This window comes from Mixophyes fleayi, chromosome 5 (assembly GCF_038048845.1).
Source record: "Mixophyes fleayi isolate aMixFle1 chromosome 5, aMixFle1.hap1, whole genome shotgun sequence".
Taxonomy (NCBI): Eukaryota; Metazoa; Chordata; class Amphibia; order Anura; family Limnodynastidae; genus Mixophyes; species Mixophyes fleayi.
In genome coordinates this window covers 96,542,266-96,557,850 of record NC_134406.1, presented here as the reverse complement: position 1 = coordinate 96,557,850, position 15,585 = coordinate 96,542,266, and positions in this window count along the sequence as shown.

Sequence of the window (15,585 nt, the reverse complement as noted above, 5' to 3'; positions counted from 1 at the left end):
TGATGTTTTGCCTCAATTTCAGTTCCAAGGGCACGGGAAAGAGTCGGCTTGGTACTCGGATTTGGGATATTCAGGGGTGGACTCTGTTTTCGGAAAACTGAGCCTGAGCATCACTAGTAAGAATGCACCTTGAAATGTGCTGGGTAGACCTTCTAGGTGCATTGGTGCAAAACTAAGGTGCACTTTATAAAGGATCTCCTCCCTTTAAATACATTACAATAATTACAAATAATGAATATCTCCTGAAACAAAATTATGCATGAATCATAATCTCCATAACTCTCAACTCTATTAGTAAGCAACTGCTGTAAGAGCAAAGCTAAGTAGTCTTAAAAAAATTAGAAATTTGGAAACAGACTGAGTTTGTCATGGTTCTGGGGATTGGAATCTTGATATGCCCAATTTAGTACTATTCCTAGCAAGGCGTGGAGTTTAACGAACGGACGGTGTTCACCAGGGACCACAGCAAGATGGTTTGGTCTTAGCTGCGTCCGCCCGCAGGTCGAGGCCTCTACTAGGAGTATCAGGCGAGACCTTATAGGAGAATGTAGAAGGCAGGAACTCAGCAGGTAGCAGGTAACGGCAGGAGAGATGGAGTGCAAGCTTTGTAGACAATTGGGAAATAAGGAGCGGTGGAGCGTAAGTTCTGTAGACAAGCAGTACAGCAGAGTGGTGGAGCGTGAGCTCTGAAGACCAATGGAACGCACAGGAGGAAATGGAGCCACGTCTGATACCAGGCAGGTAACATGATCAACAGGCACTGAGCTGCAGTTTGGAGCCGAGATTAGGTGTCCAATAGGAGGCATCGAGAGGACATAGAAGATCAGGTACGTGCATGCGCAGACCCAAGAAGAGGACACCGACGGCCGGAGCGCAGAGGTCAGCGGGAAGAAGGTAAGTGTGTTGGACCACGGTTGTAGAAACCGAAGGTCTGCCGTGTGACAGAGTTGATCAGTTTGTAATATCATTATTATTGTAAGCATGTCTGGATTAGTGCAGTGCAACATTCTGGAATATAACGATAATCTGTATGCACGTCTCACATTTTCCCAGTGAGATTATTAGGTTATAGTTGGAAATTGTAACATTCTCTATGTCTCAGTCACTATCTAACTTTATGTGATGAGCAGTTTGGATCACTCTAAGATTTAAAAGAGTTAGGACTGTGAACCATAAACACATTGCAGCATCTATCCGAGCAGGTGTCCCTTTAAATAATTAATTTTCTGTTCACCCTGAGCATTTATATTGTATTGAAGTTGTGGTTCTAGTCAAGGAGACAGGTTGTACAAGCCACCAGGAAGTTGATGGTTCTGAAAACAATGATATTCCCCAAGAACAGTCTTGAATGTTGGAAGGTTTTTTATAAGTGATTTTTTTGAAAGATATTAACAGAAACAGATATACTTCATATATGTTAATGAGTAAAGGAAATGTGAATGAATGATGTGGTAATTGGAAACCTATCCGAATTGTAAACAGGTTAAGTTAAGACATCAAAACAGTTCTATTTTTGCAAACAATCCCTTATATGGAATAGTTCACAAAATCAATAGCGCAAATATCAGAACCGTTAATAATTTTAAATAATTCTAATGCTACTCTTACAATAACTTATTAATAGCCATATTTCTAATCTCAACAACAACCTATTTTCCTCGTTCCACAAAAATATGTGTGTATATAAATAAAAAAAAATAAATAAAAAAAATGTATTTTTTATTTATATACACACATATTTTTCACATATTATTTTAAATTCACTTTTCTGTGGATGTTCAAGATGCAATAAATCCAAATATTATATTTATGCGAGATTTTTTTGGTTCAGGAGAAATACTTATTTTGTGGTTCATATTTTTGGTGGTATTTTTTTAGTACCATCATTTACCACATCACCAGTACTTATCTTCTATAGGGTCCTCAGCGATAAATTGCTTTTTCCATTTATATTCATATTTATGATATAGTAATTTTTTATATTATGTTAATGCAGTGATTGTATCACATTTGAGATATGCACATTTTATATACTTCTTTTGTGAACCCAATATATTAAATCACTGCACAATATGAATCTGTATCATTGATATAGTATATTTATCTTGATGAGTATATTTAATCATAAAGGTTATGAATGGCTCCTTTCACTCATTATTATCATGAGAGATCTAGCGCAATATCCCTATAATGTCCCCAATACTTCATCATTTTACAGTCTCAAATCCTTTCCTAATGTTAACCATGTCACTCAATTCCCTCTTGTTTGTAAACCATTGTGAGTATGTCCGGTGAAAGATTCAACAACCTCCTGTTGCTACAGTGTTGCTACGATTGACGTCAGTTAAGGGGGAGGGCTTTCCACTACAAATAGCCAATCAAGCCCTTCCATCGGCTTGCCTAGTGAAAGCTAATAGCGAAATGCGCGTTGGCGGACGCAGTGTTCACTGCTCGTGCCTCTTGAAATTTATTGCCCATAGTATTAGTTTTTATAGGTAGTTCTGCTACCCGCTGATATAGTAAGGTTCACTTTTGGATATTGCTGATAAAATCCCGCTGTCTATTTCAGTTATTTACACGTTAACTACAGGGAGGAAGAGCAGTACCGTATATACTGCCCCTATTCAGATTACACTGAGAATTCATAGGGCGACCTATACTCAATCTGGAGTCCAATATCAGTTAAAGATCATTACTACATACAGGAACACATATTTATGCAAGTTTATAGTATAATCACAGAACGCTGTTCTTGTATAGTTTTATTGTGACCTACAAGCACTGCTTCCTTGGCTTATTATAGGAGTAGCATTCATTTTCAGTTATAATACCATTCAGTTGAAAGATTACAATGAATAGGTGGTGAAACCAGCGGGTGATACACCATAAATATGAAGGGCATTTAATACTGATAGTACTATGTATCAGAGGCACAAGTCTATGGTTAATTATAATACTGCCAAGCCCTATATTAGAGCAGTTTTGCGGTTGGACAATTAATCATTGTCTATTTTATCAGTTATTTTTTCTGGATTCCCACTCGTACTTTTTTAATATTTCACTACTAGAAAAACTTTTTTAATGAATTAACATAATAAAGGTATATTTAATAGGATCTAAATATAAGTTATTAAAATATATGACTATCCATTGAGTGCCCCAAATGATCTTTCTCTCTTTCTCATTTGGTGAATTAGAATGTCTATTACTTCAACCGAGACCCTTTTGGATTTTAGTAATTGCCTCTCAGTCTCCATGCCATCAAACTCAGGGACTTTGGATTTGGATATAAAACTGGACCCTGATGTATGAGGTCTGGCCTGATCGTTAACGGCCATGGATATTCCAGCAACATTCTCTGTGCTACAGCGAACCAGAGACGCCTTAGCCACGCCGGGAGGATCGCTATCACCTCCACTTTCTCTTTCCTTATTTTTCTGAGTATCTGAGGGATGAGAGGAAAGGGAGGAAACACATACCCCAGTTTGAAGTTCCACTGTATTGATAGGGCATCTATCCCTAGGGCTCTGATGTCTCTGTGACAGGAGTAGAAGAGGGGTACCTTGCCATGGCTTCCTGTGGCCATAAATTCTATTTCTGGTGTTCCAAATCTGCATTGTCGCAGCTGAAAGACTTCTTCATGCAGCGCCCACTCCCCTGGGTGAACTTGGTGTCTGCTCAAGTAATCCGCCACTACGTTGTCTTTGCCTGCTACGTTAACGGCTGAGAGAGATCTCATATTCGCATCTGCCCACTCCATTAGAGTGGTTATTTTTGCCAACATTGTTCTACTCTTGGTACCAACTTGCTTGCTTATGAAGGCAACCACAGTCCTGTTGTTGGAGAAGACTCATAGATGCTTATCTCGTAGATAGGGCTGGAAGTACAGAACCACCGCCAGACTGCTCTCTTCTCCAAGACGTTCCCCTGAAGAATTCTCTCTTCATCTCGCCAAGTGCCCTGCATGACCATACCTTGCATGTGAGCACCCCAACATAGTGCACTGGCATCTGTGGTAAGAATATACCAGTCTGGTACCGAAAGGGTCACACTTTGTTTTTTTAGGTCTGGGAGCTGCCACCAATGTAAGGACTGCCTGACTGACCTTGAGAGATTGATTTTGGAGTCTAGGGACCCCACTGTATGATCCCACTGCGCAAAGAGGTTTGCTTGAAGAACTCTCATATGCCGCCTCGCCCATGGGAGTATTCCTATTGTTGAGGAAAATATTCCAAGGGGGCGCAGACATTTTCTCGCTGATACACGAGGTTGGATTGAAATCAGGTGTGCTAGTGACTGGATCTTGCCGGGCCTTTCTTGAGAGAGGCAGACTTTGTCTGTATATGTATTTATTTGCACTCCTAGAAATACAAGCTGTTGTGATGGTATCAACTGGCTTTTTTCTATATTGACTAACCAACCGTGTTGTTGCAGAAACTGGATCACTTGAGATGTAGTTTCCCAGGCTGTTTCTTCTGATTTTGCCGAAACTAGAATATCGTCCAGATATGGCCACAAGGTCACTCCTATTTCCCTGAGCGCCGCCATTAGCACTACAAGGAATGAATGTTGGTGAATGTTCTTGGAGATGTGGAAAGGCCAAACAGAAGACAAGTAAACTGGAAGTGACGCCCTAGAATGCAAAACCTTAGGAACTGTTGGTGATGGGATGTACCCGGAATATGGAAATATGCATCTTATAAGTCTATTGCCGTTAGAAAATCTCCTGTTTCTAGTGCTTTGAGAATTGAGTTGAAATGTTTTGCTCGCACATAGCAATTGAGAGCCTTTAAATCTAGCACTGTCCTAAAGGCACCTGATGGTTTCTGGACAAGGAACAGTCTGGAGTAGAACCCTTTTCTTTCTTGTGCTGACGGTACTGATACAATAGCTCTTGTTCTCACCAGGCCTCTGAAACTTTCCTCCAATGCCTGCCGTTCTAGGGAAGCTGAGGGACTTCTTGACTGAATGAATTTGTTGTCTACAGGGTATGTATGGAATTCTATAGCATATGCCGTGGTGACTATCTTCTGATCCCATTTGTCTTGTGTGGTCTTAATCCAAACTTTTGCAAAGCGTGATATCCTGCCACCCACTGGAGTTAGTGGGGACTGGATTCGTAGATAGTCATTGGGGTCTTTGCTGTCCTTGCTTCCCCCTTCTTGGTCTGAAGGGCCGAAAGGACTGTCTTGCCATACTATCCTGTTGACTAGAATATTGTCTCCTCGGCCTGTAGGTACGGGCTTCCTTAAATTGCTGTTTTGGAGAATAAGAGTAGAAACGTCTCACCTTTCTGTCCTGTGGTAACCGATTAGCTTTGCCACTTGCTAACCTCTGCATAAGGTTGTCCAGTTTTTTGCCAAACAGGAAACTGCCTTCATATGGAAGCATTGTCAGAAGGCTTTTAGATTGTGATCTGCCGCCCACGGACGTAGCCAGAGCGCCCTTCTCGCTACTACTGCCGAAGTCATGCTCCTGGAAGGAAACAATCGTATCCAACACAGCTTCACACAAGAAATCAATACTTTTTTGCATAATCTCTAGGGATTTGAGAAGATACAATCTATTTATCTTATCCTCGATATCCGTATATAGAGTATTGGCCCATAGTCTCAGGGCTCTAGCTACCGAAGCCATGGCTTCCCCAGGTTTTAGGGTTATGCCTAAGGAGATATGTAATTTCCTGAAGGAAGTCTCCATTTTCCTATCCATAGCATCCTTCAATGGACCCCCATCATCCCATGGGAGAGTGGTCCTTGAGGATAGGCCAGCTATAGCTGAATCCACTTTAGGCACTGAACACCATTTCAGCATATCTTCATCCTAAAAAGGGTACATGTGATTTAGCCTCCCCATGTTAGGATTACTTTTGTCTAGAGCCTGACATTCTTTAGTAATCAAATCTTTAACTACTTTATGCGTATGGAACACTCTAGACTTCACTCGGTGCTCTGCAAACATTGCATCCTGCGGTTTGATTGGCACTGCTGGCTCTTCAATACCTAATGATTTGTTAATATGCTTCAGTATCATATTTACAGTATCCAAATTAAACATTCTGGGTTCCTCCTTCACCTCAACTTCACTATCTGAGTCCAAATCCCATTCCTGAGTAGAGCTATATGTTTCGGAGAATGGCACTGGCCTTATTTCCTCCATTTCTTCTATTGTAGGGACCCTGGCCCATGTAGCTCTCTGTCCTGGGGCCTGAAACTCCTGCATTGCTTTAGCCATCCATGAAAAGAACTGTCTGAATTGTTCAGGGGGGCAGGCTCCTCTACAGTTTCCGGGTGCATGATGCACATAATTGTCACGGGCACTAGGAGTCTTTGCTCAGGATATCACCAGATGATGTTCTTACCAGAGTAATATAGCTGGTACTATGGTCCTCTGGTAGCAGGGTGACAACGGAACAGGAGAATCAGCAGATGGTGAGAGAATGCTCAAGAAAAGTCTATGACTAGCAGCAACTAGTAATGACTTAGATGGATGTACACGAGGAACCAGATGGACAAGGAAACGTGAGGAGAGTCAGTGGTCTGCGTACAGCAAGTTGTACCACTGCTATAGTGAGGAGGAATGTCCAGGAGTAGAGAGGAGGTAGTGAGAATCAGTGGTCTGCTTATAGCAAGTTGTACCACTGTCTATAGTGAAGGAATGGATTCCAGGTGCAAGTAGGTAACGGGGAAGTAAGTGGTCTGCGTACAGCAAGTTGTACCACTGCTTATGTGAGAGGATACTTGAAACTGGTGCCAATGAGAAACAGGAGTCAGTGGTCTGCATCAGCAAGTTGTACCACTGCTATATATATGTGAGGAGGGGCACGAGGAGATGAATGTAATGCAGAGGATACACGGTGCACACGGAACTTGATCCCACGATGATATCCACAATACAATAATAACTGACAAGCGCTGCTTGAAGTATACAAAGTCACTATAGTGATCCAGGTAATAGGAAACAAAGTCAATAGTAACAATAGCTTCAGTAGATAGAAGACTCCGGAGATGAACACAACACAGTGCAGACGGATATGCAATACAATAGCAAAGTCAATGGAAAGTATGCATACCGTGGTTCAGGAGAGCAGGCTGTCAATGAGACGTGCAGGGATACCTGAACGGCTGAACGCCGGCAGGAGGAGAGACCACTGGAGGCTGGAAGCGGTAATCAGGTTGGTGCAGCGCACGGAAGGTAACCGGTAATCAAAGGAGCAATACTCAGGAAGCAGTAGTAAGTAAAACTGGAAACATGATGAACACGGGAGCATTGAGGCTTTCTGGTATCCGGCAGTAGCAGCGGAGGCAGCGGAGGGAAGGCACGCTGAACACAGGAGAGTAGAGGCGGTCTGGAATCCGGCAGTAGTAGCGAAGGCAGCGGGGGGGAGACACGCCGAACACAGGAGAGTAGAGACGGTCTGGAATCCGGCAGCAGTCGCAGATAGGAATCCGTGGAGAGCTGACACGATGAACACAGTAGAGTTGAAGTGGTCTGGAAACCACAATCGTAGTAGACAGGAATCAGCTGGAGCTAAATACACGAGGAAACACAGGAACACCTTCAGAGGCTCATGGGGAATGAGACTCCAAGATCAGGCAACCAGGTAATGATCACAGGTGATTTAAATAGGGAGGGTTGCCTGATCATCCAATCAATTATAAGCAACAGGAACTGAAGGTTTCATAAGGGCTGCACATGCCCAGACCCTCAGGATGGCGGACGGCCACGGTTCCTGAACACAGGAGAAATGGCACTCACAGTCCGGTGAGTGACAGTACCCCCCCTTTTAAAGGTGGGCACAGAACACCTGGAACCGGGTTTGTCCGGAAACTTGGAATAAAACTTCTTAAGAAGAGCTGGAGCGTTGAGATCTTCTGCTTTAATCCATGAACGCTCTTCAGGACCAAAGCCTTTCCAATGAACGAGGAAACGAAGCACTCCTTGCGAAATTTTTGCATCCAATATGTGAGTAATCTCAAAGTCCTCCTCTTGATGAGCTTGAACTGGCCGAGGTGCTGAAGGAGGGACCAAGAAACGGTTGATGATAAGAGGTTAGAGCAAAGACACATGGAAGGCATTGGAAATACGAAGGTTCTTAGGTAGTAGAAGTTTGAAACAAACTAGATTTATCACTTGAATGATCCTATATGTATCAATAAAACGAGGAGCGAACTTCATAGATGGGACCTTCAAACGAATATTTTTGGTTGATAACCATACACGATCTCCGATTTTAAGTGGTGGAATAGCCCGTCTCTTTTTATCTGCAAAAGACTTATATCTGGCAGATGTCTTCTTTAAACAGGTTTTGACCTGAGACCAAATATTTTTGAAGGTCTGACAAACAGTCTCTACAGCAGGAACTTGGGTGGGAGGGAGGGCAGGAAATTCCGGAAAAGACGGATGGTGACCGTAAACCACAAAGAATGGAGTTTTAGAAGATGATTCATGATACATGTTGTTATGAGCGAATTCAGCCCATGGAAGCAAATCTACCCAGTTGTCTTGGTTGGCTGAAGAGAACATCCTTATAAAAGTCTCAAGATCTTTATTTACCCTTTCGGTTTGTCCGTTTGATTGAGGATGGTAGGAGGATGAGAGTGATAATCGGATACCCAAGGTCTTACAGAGGGCCCGCCAGAATCTGGAAACGAATTGCACTCCTCTATCTGAAACAATCTCGGAAGGACATCCATGAATACAGAAGATTTCTTTGATGAAATAATCAGCCAGAGTAGATGAAGAAGGTAAACCGGTCAAAGGAACGAAATGTACCATCTTCGAAAATCTATCCACCACTACCCAAATAGTATTGCACTTTTTACTAGGAGGAAGATCAGTAACAAAGTCCATACTAATATGGGTCCACGGCTTGGAAGGAATTGGTAGTGGTTTAAGCAAACCCGCTGGAGTTCTGCAGGGAATCTTGAACTGGGAACACAATTCACAAGCAGCCACAAAATCTTTAACATCTCTCCTCATAGAAGGCCACCAGTAACTTCGAGAAAGAATTTCAAAAGTCTTGCGTTCACCAGAATGTCCAGAAAAACGATAAGAGTGAAACCACGAAAGGATTTTCTTCCTAAGAGCAGGAGGCATGAGGGTTCTCCCAAATGGTAGCACCTTAGTGGAAGAAGCAGCCAGAGAAACACATTTGGGGTCTAATATAGAGTGGTTAGGACCATCTTCAACGTCTGAGGACGTCACAAAAGCTCGAGATAGGGCGTCTGCTTTTTTATTTTTCGCAGCTGGTTTGAAGGTTATGATTAGTTCAAAACGAGAAAAGAAAAGAGACCATCTTGCTTGACGAGGATTCAAACATTGAGCAGACTGTAAATATGACAAATTTTTATGATCAGTAAAAATTGTCACAGGATGACGAGCTCCCTCCAACAAATATCTCCATTCCTCTAATGCTACTTTTATAGCCAGCAACTCCTTGTCCCCGATGGTATGTTACGATTATGATGCCTTAGTCAGTATTAGCACAGGCTTACCTAGGGCGCGGAGTCTAACGGCCTTCCGGTCTTCACCAAGAACCACCGCAAGGTAGTGTGGACTTTGCTGCCGAAGAACCGCAGGTCGCGGCCCCCAGATTAGCCTACTGACGTAAGGGAGAAAGTTCTAAGTGATGGCAGGCAGACAAGCAATAAGACAAAGCGGTGCAAGTACAGGAACTAACCGTTAATTCCAGGCGTTGTAGGTCTGGAACAGTAACCGGTAGATGCACGGAGCCAATGGGTGCGTGGCAGGATATGGGTCCAGAGACACGACCGGGTCGGTACACAGGTGATATCAGATATACGGTGCCAGAGGGAGATCCAGAGAATAGTTGGTAACACAGCCGGGTCGGTAGACAGGAGATAGTCCAGTTCGTGGTGCCAGGGATAAGCCAAAGAATAGTCAGGTCACAGACAGGTAGGTACACAGGAGTAGGAGGAATAGAGGGATACACAGGGAGCAGGTTCACAGGAGTCAGGAACACAGGAACTGTAGCCAGGAACAGGAAACACATTGCTCTGACACAGGCAGCGTGTCAGAGCAGAGAAGATATAGGAGTTTGAATTCCCCGCCCAGGAGTCACATGATCGGCAGCAGGAAGAACCCGGAAGTGCGGCGGCGCCATCAGGAGAAGCGCTGCACGGATCAGATACCACTGTCAGACCACGCTGACAGCACAGCGGAACGGGGATCAGGTAAGTTCTTAACATGGTATAATTCTTCTCCGCAGGCAGAAAACCCCGAGAATAAAAGGCACAAGGATGGAATTTTTGTTGCTCCGATCTTTGGGAGAGAATGTCTCCTAAGCCAACATTAGAGGCATCTACCTCTAGGAAGAAGGGAAGCGTCACATCAGGCTGTCGAAAAACAGGAGCGGAGGAGAAGGACTCTTTGAGAAACTGGAAGGCTTGAAGGGCCTCAGAGGACCATTGTTTAGTATTGGCCCCTTTACGAGTTAGGGCCACAATAGGAGATGCAATCGAGGAAAAATCTTGAATGAAGCGTCTATAGTAATTGGCAAAACCTAAAAAATGCTGAATTGCACGAAGAGTAGTTGGCTGAGGCCAATGTAATACAGCATTCACCTTTTCTGGATCCATCTGAAGACCAACTCCGGAGACAATATATCCCAGAAATGGAATCTGGGGCAACTCGAATGAACATTATTCTAACTTGCAGAATAATGAATTTTTCCGGAGTCTGGAAAGGACCTCTGCCACATGTTGATGATGAGAAGGCAGGTCCTGAGAAAAGATTAATATGTCGTCCATATAGACGACGCCACAAACATATAACAAGTCCTGGAAGATCTCATTAATGAAACCCTGGAAAACAGCGGGGGCATTACATAACCCGAAGGGCATTACTAAATATTCATAATGCCCGTCTCTGGTGTTGAAAGCTGTCTTCCATTCGTCACCGGACCTGATTCGACTTAAATTATAGGCACCTCGAAGATCCAACTTGGTAAAGATCCGGGCTCCCTTGATACGATCAAATAACTCAGTAATTAATGGAATGGGATACCGATTTTTGATAGTTATGGCGTTAAGTCCACGGAAATCTATGCAAGGACGTAATGACCCATCCTTTTTTACGAAGAAAAACCCTGCTCCAGCGGGAGAGGTAGAAGGTCGAATAAATCCTCGCTGGAGATTCTCTTTGATGTACTCAGATGTGGCTTGAGTTTCAGGTAACGAAAGTGGATACACACGACCCCTGGGAGGAGTCTTGCCAGGTTGAAGATCAATCGGACAGTCCCACGAACGATGAGGAGGAAGACGTTCAGACTGAATTTTATCAAATACATCGACAAAAGAAGCATACTGAGGAGGAAGTCCCGGTGAACAAGGTGAAATGGAGGATTGCTGTATTTTGAGAGGAACGACTTGAGAGAGGCAACGATGATGACATTCAGGCCCCCAAGACGTAACTTGAGGAATGTGCCAGTCAATCTGGGGAGAATGACGTTGAAGCCATGGAAGGCCTAATACAATCGGACTGGTAGTAACAGGAAGAATTAAAAATGAAATTTCTTCTTGGTGTAATACACCAATTTGAAGGGTTACTGGAGACGTACTCTGGGTGATGAGACCATTAATAATGCGTGATCCATCGATAGCAGTCACAGTAATAGGTATTTTCAAAGTAATCACTGGTAGGGACCATTGATTCACGAGGGATTTAGAAATAAAGTTTCCTGCAGCTCCAGAGTCAATAAGTGCTTGGGACATGAAAGACTTGGTAGCAAAGGAAACCGTAACATCAAAAGCACAAACTTTTAATTTCGTAGAACATGGAGAGGACTCCAGGGACCCTAACTTCACCTCTCCAGAACTGGTTAGGGCCTGGCATTTCCTGATTTTTTAGGGCATGAATTGAGCATATGAGTAGAATCAGCACAATAGATACAAAGTCTATTTTTTACTCTTCGGTCCCTCTCCTCTGAAGTTAATTTGGAGCGACCTATCTCCATAGGTATCAACGGAGATGAAACTTGGCGAACTTGAGGACTTGAGCGAAGAGGTGCTTTAAATGAAGTTGTTTTTTTAGACTCTCTTTCACGAAATCTCATGTCTACACGATGGCAAAAAGAAATCAAATCTTCTAGAGAAGTAGGTAATTCTTGAGTAGTCAGTGCATCTTTAATTTTCTCAGACAGCCCCTGCCAGAAGGCGGCAATTAAGGCTTCAGTGTTCCGCTGAAGTTCAGAGGCTAATATCCGAAATTGAATGACGTACTAGGCTACAGTACGAGAACCCTGACGTAGACGGAGGATGCTGGATGCAGCGGAAATAACACGACCAGGTTCATTAAATACACTTCGAAACGTGGAAATAAATTTGGCACTATCTTGCAATAATGGATCATTTCTTTCCCACAGAGGGAAGCCCATGCGAGAGCTTGTCCGGAAAACAAGGAAATGAGATAGGCCACTCTGGAACGATGAGTAGAGAAATTGTGAGGTTGAAGCTCAAAATGAACTGAGCATTGATTTAGAAAACCCATGCATGTTTTGGGGTCTCCATCATATTTTGAAGGAGTAGGCAGGTGTAGCGTGGAAGCAGTAGACACCTGGGATGGCACTGGGGAAACAGAGGAAGGCACAGGAGCATCAACAGTAGCTGATATATTTTGCGCAGACGTTCTTTGGGAGGCTAACGCCTGGCAACATTGCAGCAATTGTTGTTGGCGAACATCCTGTTGTTCAATACGGGTAACCAGATACTGCAGCATCTCTTTAGCTCTAGGTTCCGCTCCTGGGTCTGTCATGGCCTGATCTTACTGTCACGGGCACTAGGAGTCTTTGCCCAGGATATCACCAGATGATGTTCTTACCAGAGTAATATAGCTGGTACTATGGTCCTCTGGTAGCAGGGTGACAACGGAACAGGAGAATCAGCAGATGGTGAGAGAATGCTCAAGGAAAGTCTATGACTAGCAGCAGCTGGTAATGACTTAGATGGATGTACACGAGGAACCAGATGGACAAGGAAACGTGAGGAGAGTCAGTGGTCTGCGTACAGCAAGTTGTACCACTGCTATAGTGAGGAGGAATGTCCAGGAGTAGAGAGGAGGTAGTGAGAGTCAGTGGTCTGCGTATAGCAAGTTGTACCACTGTCTATAGTGAAGGAATGGATTCCAGGTGCAAGTAGGTAACGGGGAAGTCAGTGGTCTGCGTACAGCAAGTTGTACCACTGCTTATGTGAGAGGATACTTGAAACTGGTGCCAATGGGAAACAGGAGTCAGTGGTCTGCGTCAGCAAGTTGTACCACTGCTATATATATGTGAGGAGGGGCACGAGGAGATGAATGTAATGCAGAGGATACACGGGGCACACGGAACTTGATCCCACGATGATATCCACAATACAATAATAACTGACAAGCGCTGCTTGAAGTATACAAAGTCACTATAGCGATCCAGGTAATAGGAAACAAAGTCAATAGTAACAATAGCTTCAGTAGATAGAAGACTCCGGAGATGAACACAACACAGTCCAGACAGATATGCAATACAATAGCAAAGTCAATGGAAAGTATGCATACCGCGGTTCAGGAGAGCAGGCTGTCAATGAGACGTGCAGGGATACCTGAACGGCTGAACGCCGGCAGGAGGAGAGACCACTGGAGGCTGGAAGCGGTAATCAGGTTGGTGCAGCGCACGGAAGGTAACCGGTAATCAACGGAGCAATACTCAGGAAGCAGTAGTAAGTAAAACTGGAAACATGATGAACACGGGAGAGTTGAGGCTGTCTGGTATCCGGCAGTAGCAACGGAGGCAGCGGAGGGAAGGCACGCTGAACACAGGAGAGTAGAGGCGGTCTGGAATCCGGCAGTAGTAGCGAAGGCAGCGGGGGGGAGACACGCTGAACACAGGAGAGTAGAGACGGTCTGGAATCCGGCAGCAGTCGCAGATAGGAATCCGTGGAGAGCTGACACGATGAACACAGTAGAGTTGAAGTGGTATGGAAACCACAATCGTAGTAGACAGGAATCAGCTGGAGCTGAATACACGAGGAAACACAGGAACACCTTCAGAGGCTCATGGGGAATGAGACTCCAAGATCAGGCAACCAGGTAATGATCACAGGTGGTTTAAATAGGGAGGGTTGCCTGATCATCCAATCAATTAAAAGCAACAGGAACTGAAGGTTTCATAAGGGCTGCACATGCGCAGACCCTCAGGATGGCGGACGGCCACGGTTCCTGAACACAGGAGAAATGGCACTCACACTTCAAGCAACAAGGGGGCCCTCCTGGCCAAGAAAAAATGAAGACTGCAAGCAGCAAAGGGGGCTTTTTGCCCAAGTAGAAGAGAAGAACTTTCAAGCAGGGTGTCACTCACCGGACCGTGAGTGCCTCTTCACTGGTGAGTGGCTCTCCAGTATTCCTGCCAGCACCTATCCTGAACCGTGGCCGCCCGCCATCCTGATGGTCTGCGCATGCGCAGTTCCTAAGAACTCTTCTAAACTTTGCTTTTAGTTAATTGGTTGATCAGGCAACGCTCCCTATTTAAAGCACCTGTGTTCATTACCTGGTTGCCTGATCTTGGAGTCTCATTCCCTGTGAGTCTCTGAAGGTGTTCCTGTGTACTTCTCCGTGTCTTCAGCTTCCTGCTGATTCCTGCTCAACTCATTGCCGGTTTCCAGACCGCTTCAAGTCTCCTGTGTTCTACTATGTCTTCAGTTCCCTGCTGATTCCTGCCGGTTTCCAGACTGCTACAAGTCTCCCGTGTTCTACTATGTCTTCAGTTCCCTGCTGATTCCTGCTCTAATCATCTGCGGCTTCCAGTCCGCTATTACCTCCAGTGTTCTACTCGTGTTCGCTATCTCCAGTGATTCCTGCATTGCTCATCGTTGTTCTACCCGTGTCAAGTTCTCTGCCTGTGTGCTGACCCGGACCCTGATTACCGCTACCACTCACCTGTGGTTTCTTTACTCGTGCTGGCGTGCAGCCGCTCAGCTATTCCTGTATCCTCTCGTGGACAGCCTGCTCAACTGAACCGCGGTATGCTTACTTTCTATTGACTGTATTCGTTTACTGCATATCCGCTTAGACTGTTCTCCACTTACCCACGGAATCCTCTATCTCCCTGAGACTGTGTTATTACTCCGCATATCTGCTGGGAAGTTTACCTCTTTGTTCAGTCGTGAGATACATATGCTAATTGACCTTCTGCTATTAGCCTGGATTCCAGTAGTGAATTTGTCTCTGTCAAGCAGCGCCTGCCACACCAACATAGACCTGTGCATATTGTTTGGGATCAAGTTCCTTGTGCTCTGAGTGTCTACATTCTATGTTTCCACTCATCAACACCAGTACCTATCCCCACCTATAGCAGTGGTACAACTTGCTGTACGCAGACCACTGACTCCCAGTTACCTACCTGCACCAGTAACAAGTCCTCTCACTATAAGCAGTGGTACAACTTGCTGTACGCAGACCACTGACTTCCCCGTTACCTACCTGCACCTGGACAAGTCCTCTCACTACAAGCAGTGGTACAACTTGCTGTACGCAGACCACTGACTTCCCCGTTACCTACCTACTCCTGGGCAAGTCTTCTCACTATAGCAGTGG